Source organism: Elephas maximus, chromosome 1, assembly GCF_024166365.1.
Source record: "Elephas maximus indicus isolate mEleMax1 chromosome 1, mEleMax1 primary haplotype, whole genome shotgun sequence".
In the NCBI taxonomy this organism is placed as follows: Eukaryota; Metazoa; Chordata; class Mammalia; order Proboscidea; family Elephantidae; genus Elephas; species Elephas maximus.
This window is the reverse complement of record NC_064819.1, coordinates 239,347,683-239,363,865: the sequence shown is the minus strand read 5'-3', so window position 1 is coordinate 239,363,865 and position 16,183 is coordinate 239,347,683. Positions and strand designations below refer to the sequence as shown.

Sequence of the window (16,183 nt, the reverse complement as noted above, 5' to 3'; positions counted from 1 at the left end):
ATCAAGGCCATATTTTGTTTTTCTTTTTATTGTACTTTAGTTGAAGGTTTACAGAGCAAATTAGTTTCTCATTAAACAATAAAAGTGCCATTTTGTGACGTTGGCTGCCAACCCCACGACATGTTAACACTCTCCTCTTCTCTACCTTGCGTTCCCTATTACCGGCTTTCCTATGCCCTCCTGTCTTCTAATCCTTGCCCCTGGGCTGGTGTGCCCAGTTAGTCTCATTTTGTTTTATGAGCCTCTCTAATCTTTTTTTTTTTTTTTTAATCTTTGGCTGAGGGGTGAACCTTAAGAGTGACTTCGTTACTGAGCTAAAAGGGTGTCCAGGGGCCATATTATCAGGGTTTCTGCAGTCTCTCTCAGGCAGTAAGTCTGGTCTTTTTTTGTACGTTAGAACTTTGTTCTACATTTTTCTCCAGCTCCGCCTGGGACCCTCTGTTGTGATCCCTGTCAGAGCAGTCAGTGGTGGTAGTGGGTACCATCTAGTTGTACGGGACTTAGTCTGGTGGACTCCATGGTTGTTTTGGTGCTTTAGTCCTTTGGACTAATCTTTCCCTCGTGTCTTTAGTTTTCTTCACTCTCCCTTGCTCCCGAAAGGGTGAGACCAGTAGAGTATCTTAGATGGCTGCTCACAAGCTTTTAAGTCCCCAGACCCTACTCACCAAAGTAAAATGTAGAACATTTTCTTTATAAACTATACTATGCCAGTTGAGCTAGATGTTCCTTGAGACCATGGTCCCCACAGCCTTTAGCCCAGTAATTCGGTCCCTCAGGGAGTTTGGATGTGTCAATGGAGCTTCCATGACCTTGCCTTGGGCAGGTTGTGCTAGCTTCTCCAGTATTGTGTACTGTCTTACCATTTACCAGAGTAACCACTTATCTATGAAGTGTTTTTTCCATCCCTTCCGCCCCCCGCCCCCTGCCGTAACCATCAAAGATTGTTTCCTTTTGTGTGTAAATATTTTCATGACTTTTTATGGTAGTGGGCTTGTACAATATTTGTCCTTTTATAACTGACTTATTTCACTCAGCATAATGCCCTCCGGATTCATCCATGTTATGACATGCTTCGCATATTCATCATTGTTCTTTATAGTTGTATAATACTCCATTGTGTGTATGTACCGTAGTTTGTTTATCCATTCATCTGTTGATGGGCATCTAGGTTGTTTCCATCTTTTTGCTATTGTGAACAATGCTGCAATGAACATGGGTGTGCATATGTCTATTCGTGTGACGGGTCTTATTTCTCTAGGATATATTCCTGGGAGTGGGATTGCTGGATCATGTGGTAGTTCTATTTCTAGCTTTCTAAGGAAGTGCCATATCGTTTTCCAAAATGGTTATACCATTTTGCATTCCCACCAGCCATGCCTAAGAGTTCCGATCTCCCTGCATCCTCTCCAACATTTGTTATTTTCTGTTTTTTTTTATTTGTGCAGTAATGCTGAGGTGAGATGGTATCTCGTTGTGGTTTTGATTTACATTTTTTTTTAATGGCTAGTGATTAACGGCATTTCCTCATGTGTCTGTTAGCTGCTTGAATGTCTTCCTTGGTGAAGTGTCTGTTCATTTTCTTTCTCCATTTTTTAATTGGATTATTTGTCTTCTTGTTGCAGAGGTGTTGGGTTTTCCTGTAGATTTTAGAGATTAGACCTTTGTAGGATTTGTAATAGCCAATTTTTTTTCCCTTAATCTGTAGATTCTCTTTTTACTTTTTTGGTGAAGTCTTGATGAGTGTAAGTGTTTAATTTTTAGAAGATCTCAGTTATCTAGCTTCTGGAATTTGTGTGTTGTTAGCTATGGTTTGTATCCTGTTAATGCCGTGTATTAGGCCCTCTAGCATTGATCCTATTTTTTATTCTATGATCTTCATAGTTTTTTATTTTATGTTTAGGTCTTTGATCCATTTTGAATTAGTTTTCTTGGTATAAAGTATGAGTTCTGTTTCATTTTTTTGCATATGGACATCCAGTTGTGCCATCACCATGTGTTAAAAAGCCTGTCTTTTCCCCACTTCATGGGCTTTGGGCTCTTGTCGAAGATCAGGTGATCGTAGTTGGATGAATTTACATCTGGGTTCTCAGTTCTGTTCCATTGGTCAATGTATCTGTTGTTGTACCAGTACCAGGCTGTTTTGACTACCATAGCTGTATAGTAGGTTCTGAGGTCAGGTAGTGCAAGTCCTCCTACTTTATTCTTCTTCAATAGTGCTTTACTTATCCGGCGACTCTTCCTTTTCCATATAAAGTTAATGATCAGTTTTTCCATCTCTTTAAAGAATGTTGTTGGTATTTCAATTGGGATTGCATTGTATTTATAGATTGCTTTGGGTAGAGTTGTCATTTTCACAATGTCGAGCCTACCTATCCGTGAGCATAGCATGTTTTTCCATTTAAGTAGGTCTCTTTTGGTTTCTTGCAGTAGTGTTTTGTAGTTTTCTCTGTATAGGCCTTTTACATCCCTGATTAAATTTATTCCTATTATAAACGGTATTGTTTTCCTGTTTTCCTTTTCATCGTTCTCTTTATTGGTGTATAGGAATCCAACTGATTTTTCTGTGTTTATCTTCACAGGCAAGCTTTTAACAAATACCACAAACTAGATGGCTTATAAGAACAGAAATGCGTTGTCTCACAGATCTGGAGCCTGGGAGTCCAAATCAACTTGTTGGCTTTTGTCTTAGTTACCTAGCACTGCTGTAACACAAATACCACAAGGGAGGGGGGGCATTAATGAACAGATAGCTACTTTCTCCCAATTTAGGAGGCTGGAGTCCAAATTCAGGGCACAAGCTCTCGGGGACAGCTCTTTCTCTGTTGGCTCCGGAGGAAGGTCGTTGTCTCTTTCCAGCTTCTGTTCCTTGGTTCTTGGGCGGTCTTCACATGGCATCCATCTTCCCCCTGAGTGCTTCCTGCTTCTATGCCTAACCTGCTCTTTTTACACAGTAAAACCCGAGAAAGCCAGAACCTGGGTAAGGTGGAAGCCTGTCAGAGAAGGGAAATTCAAATATTTTCCATTAAAAGGAGCAATAGAAAAGTGGTAAGACTGCACCCTGCCAAAGAAGGAAGACTTTTGAAACCTGGAAAAACGAGGCAGTCGCATCAAGTTCCGGCTCTCACAGGTTTCACTGTATCTCAAAGGCGATTGGCTTATAACACACCTTACATTAATACACCTCATTAACATAACAAAGGAAATCCTATTCCCAAATGGGTTGACATCCACAAGTATAGGGGTTAGGATTTGCAACACATTTTGGGGGACTATAGTTCAATCCATAACGGCTGTGTTGATTCCTTCTGCGACTCTGAGGGAGAGCCTCCCCCATGCCTGTCTCCCAGCTTCTGGTAGCTCCTGGCGACCCTGGCGACCCTTGGTGTTCCTTGGCTCGTAGATGCAACTGTTGCATTGTCACATGACATCCTTCCTTTTCTCCGTGTCTCCGTGTCTCTTCCTGTTCCTATGCAGACACTGGTCACAGAGGGTCGGAATCCCTGGGTGGTACAAGTGGTGAACACCCTCTGCTGCTAACCGAAGGGTGAGAGGCTCGAGTCCAGAGCTGCTGAGCGTACTTGTTCACATAAATGGGAATGGAAGCTGGAAATCGAAAGAGACTTGTTATAATAGTGTCCCTCTACTTTTTGAACCCCTTCCATGGTGTGTGCCAAAAGTCACCTTGTGATTGTTATATTATTTTTAAAGGTTGTCTTTCAGTTTCATTGCAAGCAAATTGGAAACTGCCTGGCTTGCCAAGGATCTCTTCCTTAGTCATAGCGTATGGTTGCTTACCAATATTTCAAATGGCAGCTCTGTTGGTCCCCCTGGGAGGTTTCTATCAGGACCATGCACCTGAGTAAGGCGTGGGGTGGCTGAGAGGCCTGCTTTCTCTGGAAAAGAGGAGGTGGAGGTGGGTGGTGAAGAGGGTGGTGCTGGAGAGGGCTTCTTAGGCAGATCACTTTAGCAGAGGTGAGGATCTGGAAATTATCACACCAGGCCTCCTAGGCCGACCTCCAATTGTTTTCAGTTAATGGGAGGCCCTGGAGGAAGGGAGGGAGGGAGAAGGGAGGGCTGGTATTCCTCACTATTTCCTTCTTGTTTTATGGGGCCACTTTGCTGGGAGAAGCTGCTTCCCCCTGCAACCCTGGCCTCTGCTAGGTCTGCTTCCTCCACTTGTCCCTTGAGCCCCAGAAGTGGTCAGAGGCTCCTGGTAGACCTCCTGGGGCCTCCATGCCTCCAGCAGATGCTGTAAAATTACATATACATATGCAGACAGAGAGATTATATATACATGTACAGAGAGAGAGAGATTTAAGTAATTGGCCAAGTTGTGGGGCTGGCAAGTCTGAAATCTGTAGGTTAGGAAGCTGGCTGGAAACTCAGGCAGAGTTTCTGTTATAGTCTTGAGGCAGAATGCTTCTCTTCTCGAAAACCTCAGTTTTTGCTTTTAAGGCCTTTTACTGATTGGACGAGACCCACCCACATCGTGGAGGGTAATCTTAATTTAGAGTCAACTGATTGTAAATGTTAATCACATCTATAGAGCACCTTCACAGGAACACCTAGACTAGTGTTTGCCCAAACGCTGGGCACCGTGGCCTCACCGTGGACACGCGGGATTAACCACCACAGAGATCAGAAGGGGAGCGTTTGCTGAGTGAACAGCTTACTGAAGCCGCAGGGCAGTGGCTGGGGAAAACTTCCCCCCTCGGATACCCTGCTGGCGCCCTCCAGCGGCCAAACCCAACAGGAAACAAGAGTTCACCAGGGTCTGAAATTTAGTGATGTGCTTGTGAATAAAAACTCTAACTTTAGTGTGGAAACAAAAAATTTTTTAAATTGTATTAACAGCACTTACCTTTTCTTTTTGCCCTGGCCCATTGAATGAGGCCAGAGTGCTCAGTTTTGTAATCTGCTGAAAGCAGACCTCTGAGTACTGTCTGTGTTTTATTGTGGCTGTGTTACAATGGCCCTCCTTGTCATTCTCACACTAGCTTCAAGTCCCCTGACTCAGAACTCATGAACACGCTCCCCTCATTACTGCCAGTCTGCAGCTAATGGGCCACTGGAAAACATGGCTGACAAGGCCCGGGCACTGGGAGGTGCCAAGATATTTGACCTATTTGTTCAGTACTTAAAGTTGGCAGCTCATGGTCCAAGGAGGCAGCCATGTTCCTGCTGGTATTCCACCCTCTCAGATGTGGAAAGCTTCTCTCCAGGCTGCATCTCAGGTAGAAACAGACCTAAAATCAAAATGCATTTAGACAAATAGATGATAGTTTTAGGTGGTAACTGCTAACTGAAAGCTTAGGGTCTACCCAGAGGTACCCTCTGTGGTCCTGGTGACTGTCTCCCAATTTGTCTTGGCCTGCACAAATCTGACCAGGGGTAGTCAGCACCTCTGTGGTCCTGGTGACCATCTCCCACCTAGTCTTGGTCTGCAGAAATGCTGACCAGGGGTAGTCAGTACACTGTGTGGTCCTGGTGACCATCTCCCACCTGGTCTTGGTCTGCGCAAACACTGACCATGGGTAGTCAGCACCTCTGTGGTCCTGGTGACCATTTCCCATCTTGTCTTATCCAGGGAACCTACACAGGTCACAATCCAGAAACCAGTCAATACCTGAAGAAGCAGAGTTTCTTGGGTGATGCTAACACTTCAAGCCGCTAACCCTTTTGAGTCAATAAAGATCTGGATATAGGTGACAGATTTGTGGAGTGCTTTGGAGCCCTGGTGGCACAGTGGTTAAGAGCTCCCCTGCTAACCAAAAGGTCAGCAGTTCGAATCCTCTGGCTATTCCTTGGAAATCCTATGGGGGAGCTCTACTCTGTCCTGTAGGGTCCCTATGAGTTGGAACCAACTCCACGGCAGTGGGTTTGGTTGGGCACCCAGGGGCGGGAGGGGGTCGGAGAGGAACTAAAAAGGAAGATTTTCTTGAAAAGAAGTCATGGTTATGGGTTATGGAGAACACATGGACCTTCCTTACAATTTGGACTGCATGTGAGTTGATATTTTTGATCCTTCCGGATCATGTCACTAAGCACTCATGACAGCAGAGGCCTGTGTTATGCACTGTTGAATTTCTAGGACTCCATCGCTGCCTGTCCTGAGAGCTTTCTCTCGTGCTGTGTTCTCTGCTGACATCTAGGGGCACACAGTGTACATTTCAGAGGGGAGCTCGCTCCAAATCAGCAAGGACTGCAGAGTGGCACAGTGGTTAACAGCTATGGCTGCCAACCAAAAAGAGGTCGGCAATTTGAATCCACCAGCCGCTCCTTGGAAAAACTATGGGGCAGTTCTACTCTGTCCTGTAGGGTCGCTATGAGTCGGAATCGACTTAACAGCAGTGGTTTGGTTTTTTGTTTGTTTGTTTGTTTGTTTTAACACAGACATTTGAGTCTTTATGCTCTTCAAAAGCAAATATTTGCGCTCCAGGGACTGTGAACCCCTGAATTATGTGTAGGGGTGGTTGTGTAGTTTTTGAAGGGAGAGTCCAAAGTGTCTGTTAAAGCCACCCACCATCCAAAGACATTTTCAGAATCAATACCACAGCAAAAAGTCTGCATAAACTTATTGCACATTTTAATTTAGTTGTTTTGGTCATTTCTAAGTGATTTTAAAATGACAAACTCGTGTAATTCACCGTATGGCCTAATTTTTGATAAGAAATAGAATTCAAGTGAGGCAGTCTCTATCCATCTGCCTGTTTCTTCTGAAGGAGATTATGGAGTCCTGCATAACAGTGTCTCCAGGGCCACCTGCTGTTGCCGCTTTGCTGTTGCAGTTTACAAACAGGAAGTGGGATCAAGTTAGAAGTAAAGGGTGCTCGAAACGCACTCAGTCTCCTAAAGGGCCAGACTCCTAAGACCTCACAGACTTGCTTTGTAAAGAAACGCGGATGCAGTGTCAGAAAGGAGGGCTGGAATGCTATCTTTGGGGCCTTCTTTATACAGCTATAATTTGGGGAGCCCTTAGTTTTTTTTTTCTTTTTGGTTTATTATGATGCGAATTACGTTTGTTTTTTAATTTATGTATTGTGTTTCAGGTGAAAGTTTAGAGCACAAATTAATTTCTCATTCAAAAATCTATACACAGATGGTTTTGCGAGATTGGTTGCAATCCCCGCAATGCGTCGGCACTCTCCCCCTTTCCCTTTCCACCCCGGGTTCTCGCTATCCGTTCGTCCAGCTTTCCTGACTCTTCCTGTCTTCTCGTCTTTGCTTTGGGCAAATGTTGCCCGTTTAGTCATGTATACTTGGTTGAACTAAGAAGCGTGTTCCTCACGTGTATTGTTTGTTTTATAGGCCTGTCTAATCTTTGGCTGAAAGGTAGACTTCAGGAGTGGCTTCAGTTCTGAGTTAGCAGGGTGTCCAGGGGCCATAGTCTCCGGGGTCCCTCCAGTCTCTGTCTGACCAGCAAGCCTGGTCTTTTGTGCTAATTAAATTTTGTTCTACATTTTTCTCCTGCTCTGTCAAGGGCTCTCTATCATGATCCCTGTCGGAGAGGTCGGGCTTGTGAAGCCTGTGGTTCATGTGATCCATTGGTCCTTTGGACTATTATTTGCCTTGTGTCTTTGGTTTTCTTCCTTCTTCTTTGCTCCAAACGTGATGCAACCAATAGATGTATTTTAGATGGCTGCTGGCAAGTTTTTAAGACCCCAGATGCTACTCACCAAAGTAGGGTGTACAACATTTTCTTTATAACTATGTTATGGCAATTGACTTCGATGTCCCCAGAGACCATGGTCCTCAGCCCCAGTAACTCGGTCCCTCAAGGTGTTTGGATGTGTCTAGGAAGCTTCTATGATCTTGCCTTGGTCATATATTGTGTGTTATCTTTCCCTTCACCAAAGTTAGTACTTGTCAAGTATTTAGTTAGTGTTTTTGCCTTCCTAATCCTCCCCTCTCTCATAACTGCCAAAGATTGTTTTTTTCTTTGTTGTCTCAGGCTGGGTTCTCTAGAGAAGCAAAACTAATAAAGCATATAAATATATATATAGAGAGAGATTTATGTCAAGGAAACAGCTCACAAAATTGTAGAGGTTGGAATGTCCCAAGTCCATGGATCAAGATAGAGGCCTCTCCCAATTCATGGAGCTGAAGAAGCTGGTGAACCCAAGATTGGCATGTTGTAGGGCAGGGCTCCTGCTCACAGGCTGTGAAGGTCATGGAATCCCAAGGTCGGCAGGCAAGACCACAAGGTTTCTCCTGATTCACGCAGCTACAGGGGCTGGTGAACCTAAGATTGGTAGGTCGGGGAGCAGGACTCTTACTCACAGGCTGTGAAGATTGACGAATCCCAAGATGGGAAGGTAAGCTGCTAGATAAAGTCCCAAAACCAGAGTTCAGACAAGAGGCAGCTGCTGGATCCAGAACAAGCCAAAAACCTTGGCAAGGTGAGAGGAAGAAAGTAGGTGGCAGAGGGCAGAAAGATGAAGGTTGAGTAGGCAGTGAGCCGTTATAGGTCCCGCCCCTGCCAATACCACTCCGCAGATTCCATCTTGGGGGGTGATCACATATCAAAGTTCAATAGGGAAGTGATCACAATATTATACAACTGCCAAAACACTGAGAATCATGGCCCAGCCAAGTTGACACACAATCTTAGCCATCACAGTCCACCCCTTGTCAACTTGGCAGCTGTATACATCTCCCCAAACCATATATAATCTGTAAATAAAGACAAAGTCATACTTGAGCCTAACATGATACAACTAACACACATACAACCAAAAACACACTAGCCCCATTTACATCTTATATTTTATAAGTGAAGAATACAAAAATGTCTGATGCACACATATAAAGCAGAAATACTCATAACAATTACAGTCCTCATTTTTGCAACTGGTCACGTGGCCTTAACTGGTATTTAGAACTACCTTCTTCCACCACACATTCCATATTCCCTTTGCCCTCAGCAAGCGCCTCAGCTGGTCATGGCTCTTGGCCTGGTGTGTTGACCCAAACCTTCATTCCTGGAGGGTCTGGGCCATTAGTAATTGGGATTGGGTTGCTGTAGATTTCCACCGACTTTAATCACAGGACATGGTAGTACTAAGAGATGCCCTGAGGAATCTCCTGCATTCCAGACATACTCTTCTTTACCTCCTCTATGTAATATCAATCCGACTTCCTCTTGGTAATCAGGGTCAATCACACCAGCCAGTATGGTAAATCCCTTCTTTGCCTGTTGATCCAGAGGCATAAGGAGCCCAAAGTGGCCAGGTAGCATTCTTAGCTTCCAGTTCAGTGCAATCAGTGATGTGTCTCTAGGTAGGAGGATTCCTCCCTTTGGAACCAAAACCTCTAGACCTGCAAAGCATGAGGTCACAGGGACAGGAAGCAAAAATCTTGCAAGTGGGTCACTAGGGGTAATAGTGAGTGGTGCCACTCCCATTTCCATCCCTTGATTCCTGGACCCATGAATCCTGGCTATGGGAGAAACAGCACCATATATTGGACCCTGGTTTAGAGCATATACAGCCTCCTGGAGAACATTGCCCCAACCCTGCAAGGTATTGCCACCTAGCTGGCACCATAATTGTGTCTTTAGGAGGCTATTCCATTGTTCTTTCGAGCCAGCTGCTTCAGGATAATGGAAAACATGGTAAGACGAGTGAATTCCATGAGCATGGGCCCACTGCCACACTTCATTTGCCGTGAAGTGAGTCCCTTGATCCGAGGCAATGCTGTGTGGGATACCGTGATGGTGGATAAGGCATTCTGTAAGTCCACAGATGATAGTTTTGGCAGAAGCATTGCGTGCAGGGAAGGCAAATCCATATCCAGAGTAAGTGTCTATTCCAGTAAGAACGAAACTGTGCACTTTCCACGATGGAAGTGGTCCAATGTAATCAACTTGCCACCAGGTTGCTGGCTGATCACCTCGAGGGATGGTACCATCTTGAGGACTCAGTGTTGGTCTCTGCCGCTGACAGATTGGGCAGTCAGTCAGCAGTGGCATAGCCAAGTTTGCCTTGGTGAGTGGAAGTCCATGTTGCTGGGCCCATGCATTACCTCCATCCCTGCCACCATGGCCCTTTTGTTCATGAGCTCATTGAGCAATGACAGGAGTAGCTGGGGAAAAAGGATGAGTGGTTTCTACAGAACGTGTTCACTTGATTGTTGAAATCATCCTCTGCTGAGGTCACTGTTTGGTGACCATTCACATGAGACATGAATATCTTCACTTCTTTGGCCCATTCAGAGAGGTCTATCCACATACATCTTCCCCATAAATCCTTGTCTCCAGTTTTCCAATCGTGTTCCTTCCATGTCACTGACCATCCAGCCAAACCATTGGCCACAGCCCATGAATCAGTATACAATTGCACATCAGGCCATTTCTTCTTCCAAGCAAAGTGAACAATCACGCGCACTGCTTAAAGTTCTGCGCTTCACCACTGTCCTTCAGGGTGGTCCCAGAAAAGGGCTGTAGTGCTGCCGCTGTCCACTTTTGAGTGGTGCCTGTATATCATGCAGAACCATCTGTAAACCAGGCATGGGTTTTCTTTCTTCTGTCAACTGGTCATAAGAAGCTCCCCATAAGGCCATAGGTACGGACTGGGACATGGAGGGTAATGTGATAGGAGTGGAAACCATGGGCATTTGGGCTGCTTCCTCATGCAACTTACTTGTGCCTTCAGGTCCTGCTCGGGCCCAATCTCATATATACCACTTCCATTTAATGATGGAGTGCTGCTGGATGCATCTAACTTTATGACTCTGTGGGTCAGACAACACCCAGTTCATCATGGGCAGTTCAGGCCTCATGGTGTCCTGGTGGCCTGTGGTTAAGAGTTCAGTTTCTCCTAAGGCCCAGTAAGAAGTCAAAAGCTGTTTCTCAAAAGGAAGGTAGTTATCTGCAGAGGATGGCAGGGCTTTGCTCCAAAATCCTAAAGGTCTGTGCTGTGATTTGCCAGTAGAGACCTGCCAAAGACTCCAAACAGCATCTCTATCTGCCACAGACACTTCAAGCACCATTGGATCATCTGGATCATATGACCTAAGTGGCAGAGTGGCTTGTATAGCAGCCTGAACCTATTGCAGAGCCTTCTCTTGTTCTGGGCCCCACTCAAAACTAGCAGCTTTTCAAGTCACTTGATAAATAGGCCAGAGTAGCACACCCAAATGAGGAATGCCTCCAAAATCCAAAGAGGCCCACTAGGCATTGCGCTTCCTTTTCAGTTGTGGGAGGAGCCAGATGCAATAACTTATCCTTCACACTACTGGACCCCTAGAAATTTCACTGAGGTGGAAGGTGCCTGAATTTTTGTAGGATTAATTTCTCACCCTCTAGCAGGCAAATGTTTTACCAATAAGTCCAGAGTCATTGGTACTTCTTCCTTACTAGGTGCAATCACCATGTCATCAGCGTAATGGACCAGTGTGACGTCTTGTGGAAGGGAAAGGCGATTAAGGTCCCTGAGGGCTAAATTATGACATAGGGCTGGAGAGTTGATGTAGCCCTGAGGTGGCCAACCGAGGGTGTAATGTTGGCCTTGTCAGCTGAAGGCAAACTGCTTCGGATAGTCCTTTGAATCAGGTATGGAGAAACAGGCGTTAGCCAGACCGAAAGCTGCTACCAGGAGATGAATAGATTTGCTCAAGTAATGAGACTACGTCTGGGACAGCAGCTGCCACTGGAGTCACCACCTAGTTAAGTTTTTGATACTCTACTGACCTTCTCCAAGATTCTCCTGTTTTTTGCGTAGGCTAGATAGATGAGTTGAATGGGGATGTGGTGGGAATCACTGCATCCCTCAAGTCCTTGCTGGTGGCAGTAATCTCTGCAATCCCTCTAGGAATGTAGTATTGCTTTTGTTTTACTATTTTCCTAGGTAGGCACAGTTCTAATGGCTTTCACTTGGCTTTTTCTACCGTAATAGGCCTTATTCCACTTGTCAGGGATCCATTTGGGGGTTCTGCCAGTTGCTTAGTATACCTATTGCAATTGTGCGTTCTAGACATGGGGAAATCACTACAGATTGGGTTGGAGGACCCACTGCACGTACTGTGAGATGGACATGAACCAAGACTTCATTAATAACCTGACCTCGACGTTCCCCCACTCTGACTGGGGCCACAGTGATATTTTGGGTCTCCTGGAATTAATGTCAGTTCAGAGCCAGTATCCAGTAATCCCCAAAAAGTCTGATTATTTCCTTTTCCCCAATGAACAGTCACTCTTGTAAAAGGCTGTAGATCCCTTTGGGGAAGGCTGCAAGAGAGATAAACAGTGTAAATTGTTGGCAGTGTATTGGAGTCCTTCCTCAGGGGAACCTGGCTTCCCTTCATTTAAAGGGCTGTGGGTCTTTAAACTTGCTCAAGTCTGGGAACTGATGGAGGGACCATGACTCTCTCTTCTGGTGATTCAAGTTAGACTGCCGTTCACCTGACCTAGCATTCATTCGTTTATACAGATAAAGTATAAAGTAGATTTCACATCTACTTCACTCCTAGAGACACCCTGACTAAGTAGCCAACACCATAAGTCCATATGAGTCAGATTATTCTGATTAGTGCTTTGACTTCACTGTCCATTACTATAAGCACACCAACCTTGTCTGTGTTGATTGAGTACCGCCACTTGGCCCCTACTACCACAGTGTCCAATCAGTCCTATTGTAGTTAGGTTTCTTAATTCAGTTAGAGCAGTTCCCACTGTCAAATCTGATTTACATAAAATAGCAATCACAGCAGCCTTCAAGGATACTGGAGCTCCCTTCACAAATTTGTTTCTCACAGTTGTGGTAAAAGGTGTGTTCTCTGGGCATTTCATGTGTGGGTCTGTGGGTCTTATCTGATAAATTTACTCCAGCATGCCAATTTCTCTAAGCCTTTGGATACCTTCTTCTACAGTATACCAAGGCAGGTCTGGTACTTCAACTTAATTCAGTGTAGGCCACGTCATAATCCATGCTTCAGCAACCCAACCAAATAAACTATTAGACCCTTTCCTAACTTCTTGAGCTGAAACACTGAATGAAGAATCTGTGCTTGTGGACCCATATCAATAAACTTAGATTGATCCATCTTTATGTTCCTTCACCATTGTCCCACACCCTTACTAGCCATTCCTACACATATTCCCCAGGTTTCTGTTGGTACACATTAGAAATCTCAAGTAGTTCTTTTGGAGTGTAGTATACCTCCTCCTGGGACACACTTTGTACTTCACCTTTTGTGGTTCACTGGAACTTAAATCTAGTTATAGGCCTAGAAGCCAGAATCTATAGTGTGGAATTGTTTTGAGAACATTCAGCATTGTTTGGTAAAGCATCTACCTCAGATGATGCCCCAGGCAATGACTCAGGCAAGAGCTCTTTAGAGGCAGCTGGGCGAGGGCTAATCTCATTAGATGGGAGTGGAGAGGCTAATGGTTTTTCTGGGCAGGGTGGTTTGGCAGACAAACATGAAGTAATCTCTTCAGATGGGAGTGGTTCTGTTGGCAGGAGTGATTCAATGGAATTTAAGTGCTCAGTGTCTCCAGCTTCCTGATTATCTGCCCATACATCCCCATTCCAAGTTTGAGAATCCCATTTCTTCTGGATCAAAGCCCTCATTTTAACTTCAGACACCTCTCGAGGTTGGCAATTGAGCTGGCGTTATAATTCAGCCACTCTTACAATAAGACTCTGGATTTGGTTTTTGGCAATATCAGCTCTGTTACTGCAGGAAAGGCCTTCTTTCAGAGCACAACTGGAAGGTTTGAGGTCATTTATATGGCACTTTTTTTAGCTTTGACTCTGAAGACCTGAGTGCATCTCTTCCTTTCACTGGTTTGTCTAACGGATGTTGGAACAACCAGCCAGCTTCCTTATACTTCTCATTATGACAAAATTGTTGAAAAGTATCATGTATGCGATCACCTAGAGCCTCGCCTTTCACCGATACCTGATCTGTTGGTGGTGATATTTTGCATATTTCTATCGCCACCTCATGCCATGGATTAGCAGTGCCCTCTTTACTACTGGAAGCAGTGTCATCAACATCTTTAAGACTAACCAAACTTGAGAACCAATTTAGAAAACTCATCCTTACAATTTGTTTCTCTAGAACCATTCTTGGTACCAAATGTCTTAGACTGGGTTCCCTAGAGAAGCAAAACTAGTAAAGGGTATAAATACATGTACAGAGAGATTTATTTATATCAGTGAAACAGCTCCCGCGATTGTAGAGGTTGGAATGTCCCAAGTCCTTGGAGCAGGATAGAGGCCTCTCCCAATTCATGGAGCCACAGAAGCTGGTGAACCCAAGATTGGCAGGTCAGAGAGCAGGGCTTCCACGCACAGGCTGTGAAAGTTGAGGAATCCCAAGGTCGGTAGGCAAGACTGCAAGGTTTCTCCTGATTCATGTAGCTACAGGGGCTGGTGAACCCATGATCGGCACATCAGGGAGCAGGACTCTTGCTCACAGGCTGTGAAGACCAACAAATCCCAAGATAGATAAGGTGCTAGCTCAAGTCCCAAGAAGCAGAGATCAGACAAAAGGCAGCTGCTGGATCCAGAACAACCCCAAAACCTTGGCAAGGCAAGCAGGAAGGAAGTAGGCGGCAGAGGGTAGAGAGATGAAGGCTGAGGGGGTGGTGAGCCACCATAGGGCCCACCCCCGCCAGTACCACTCAGCAGATTCCATCATGGGGGTGATCACATGTCAGATTTCAACAGGAGCATGATCACAACACTATACGACTGCCAAAACACTGAGAAGCATGGCCCAGCCAAGCTGACGCACAGTCTTAACCATCACACGTGTGTAAACCTTTTCTTGGATTTTTATGATAGTGGTCTCGTACAATATTTGTCCTTTTGTAATTAACTTATTGCACTCAGCATAATGCCCTCCAGCTTCATCGTGCTGTGAGATGTCTCGCAGATTCATCATTAATCTTTATCATCGCATGGTATTCCATTGTGTGCGTGAACCATAATTTTTTTATCCATTCATCTGTTGATGGTCACTTAGGTTGTTTCTAACATTTGCTGTTATGCATAATACTGCAGTGAACATGGGGCGACCTTAAGTTTATTTGTGTGACAACTCTTATTTCTCTAGGATATATTCCTAGGAGTGAGATTGTTGGATTGTATGTTATTTTTATTTCTAGCTTTTTAAGGAGGTGCCAAGCTGCGCTGAAGGCATTGGCAAAACACAAGGCTCCAGGAAATGATGGAATAACAATTGAGATGTTTCAACAAATGAATGCAGTACTGGAGGTGCTCGCTGGTCTGTGCCAAGAAATTTGGAAGACAATTACCTGACCAACCTACTGGAAGAACTCCGTATTTTTGCCTACTCTGAAGAAAGGTGATACAGCAGAATATGGGAACTATAGAACAGTATCATTAATATCACACACAAATGAATTTTTGCTGAAGATCATTAAAAAGTAGTTGCAGCCATACAGGGAACTGCCAGAAATTCAAGCCAGATTCAGAAGAGGACAGGGAAAGAGGCATATCATTGCTGATGTCAGATGGATCTTGGCTGAAAGCAGAGAATACCAGAAAGAAGTTTATCTGTGTTTTATTGACTATGCAAAGGAATTCAACTGTGTGGATCATAGGAAATTATGGATAACTTTGCAAAGAAAGGGAATTTCAGAACTCTTAACTCTGTTCATGAAGGACCTGCACATAGACCAAGAGGCAGTTGTTCAAACAGAACAATGGGATACTGCAAAGTTTAAAATCATGAAAGGTGTATGTCAGGGTTGTATCCTTTTACCATACTTATTCAATCTGTATGCTGAGCAAGTAATCCAAAAAGCTGAACTGTATGAAGAACAGGGCATCGGGAATGGAGGAAGACTCATTAACAACCTGCGTTATGCAGATGACACAACCTTGCTTGCTCAAAGTGAAGGGGACCTAAAGCACTTACTGATGAAGATCAAAGACCACAGCCTTCAGTATGGATTACACCTCAACATAAAGAAAACAAAAATCCTCACAACTAGACCAATAAACAACATCATGATAAACACAAAAAGATTGAAGTTGTCAAGGATTTCATTTTACTTGGATTCACATTCAACACCCATGGAAGCAGCAGTTAAGAAATCAAAAGACACATTGCATTGGGCAAATCTGCTGCAAAAGGCCTCTTTAAAGTGTTGAAAAGCAAAGATGTCACCTTAAGGACTAGGTTGTGCCTGACCCAAGCCATGGTGTTT

General features: G+C 44.5%; 1 protein-coding gene and 1 long non-coding RNA gene across 3 annotated transcripts in view; one reads left to right on the top strand and one right to left on the bottom strand.

Moving 5' to 3' along the window:
* RPS6KA2 (ribosomal protein S6 kinase A2) overlaps positions 1 to 16,183 on the top strand; it is a 477,450-nt gene that overhangs the window by 61,355 nt on the left and 399,912 nt on the right. The window lies entirely within an intron of this gene.
* The window catches only part of LOC126087715 (uncharacterized), a 33,938-nt gene continuing 21,025 nt past the window's right edge, over positions 3,271 to 16,183 (bottom strand). The window contains exon 3 of the long non-coding RNA XR_007519835.1: positions 3,271 to 3,603. This is a non-coding gene — a long non-coding RNA (uncharacterized LOC126087715). The remainder of the gene's footprint in view (positions 3,604 to 16,183) is intronic.